Source organism: Priapulus caudatus, unplaced genomic scaffold (genome assembly GCF_000485595.1).
Source record: "Priapulus caudatus unplaced genomic scaffold, Priapulus_caudatus-5.0.1 Scaffold697, whole genome shotgun sequence".
NCBI classification, from domain to species: Eukaryota; Metazoa; Priapulida; class Priapulimorpha; order Priapulimorphida; family Priapulidae; genus Priapulus; species Priapulus caudatus.
This window is the reverse complement of record NW_014577758.1, coordinates 58,760-59,637: the sequence shown is the minus strand read 5'-3', so window position 1 is coordinate 59,637 and position 878 is coordinate 58,760. Positions and strand designations below refer to the sequence as shown.

Here is an 878-nt window from a genome sequence, read left to right as displayed (position 1 = left end):
ATATATATATATATATATATTACACACACTATATATAATATATAATGTATTCCTGATGTTATATAAGCTAAATTTGTAAGATTTTGTGTCATATATTATATATACTACATGTTTACCACACACGCGTGGTATCGTTTCGGGATGCGCGCAACTCTTGTCGTATTTTCTCGTGCATCGTCGTGGCGTGGTGAGGATGTTGTTAACGCGCTGACAGTGCGGTCAGGTCTCTCAGCCTGAAGTCAGTAATAGCACAGGGTATAGCGTGAGCGTGAGTTATGACAGTGGAAGCTTCGGTATAATATCATAGAGTGTGTGATATGCAACTTGCAAGCAGATACGACACTGAGTAGAAGCCTCAGGATAATAGTATATAGAATTATTGATACCTACAAGCAGTTACAATTGTAGAAAACTCGGCATAATATCATAGAGTTGGTTATAACAATTAGCTGTAAACGTAAGCAGTTGTGACATTACAGAAGCGACATATAGCAGCAAAAAGAAACGTAAGCAGTTATGACAGTAAAAAGTCGGCATATCATATGGCATAGAGTAACGTAAGCATTTATAACCCTAGAAACCCATGCATAATAGCACTGAGTCAGTGCAAACGTTCAGTGCAAACGTCAGGCAAAGCTAACGTAAGCAGTTACAGTAGAGTGAGTGAGTGTGTGTGTGTGCGTGTGTGTGTGTGTGTGTGTGTGTGTGTGTGTGTGTGTGTGTGTGTGTGTGTGTGTGTGTGTGTGTGTGTGTGTGTGTGTGTGTGTGTGTGTGTGTGTGGTGGTGGGGGTCGGGGGTGGGTGTGTGTAGTGTAGTACTATGTGTGTGTGTGTGTGTGTGTGTGTGTGTGTGTGTGTGTGTGTGTGTGTGTGTGTGTG

General features: G+C 41.7%; 1 protein-coding gene across 1 annotated transcript in view; it reads right to left on the bottom strand.

Annotated features, from left to right (window-relative positions):
• The window catches only part of LOC106812883 (transducin beta-like protein 3), a 21,555-nt gene that overhangs the window by 9,876 nt on the left and 10,801 nt on the right, over positions 1 to 878 (bottom strand). The gene's annotated exons all lie outside the window — the stretch shown is intronic.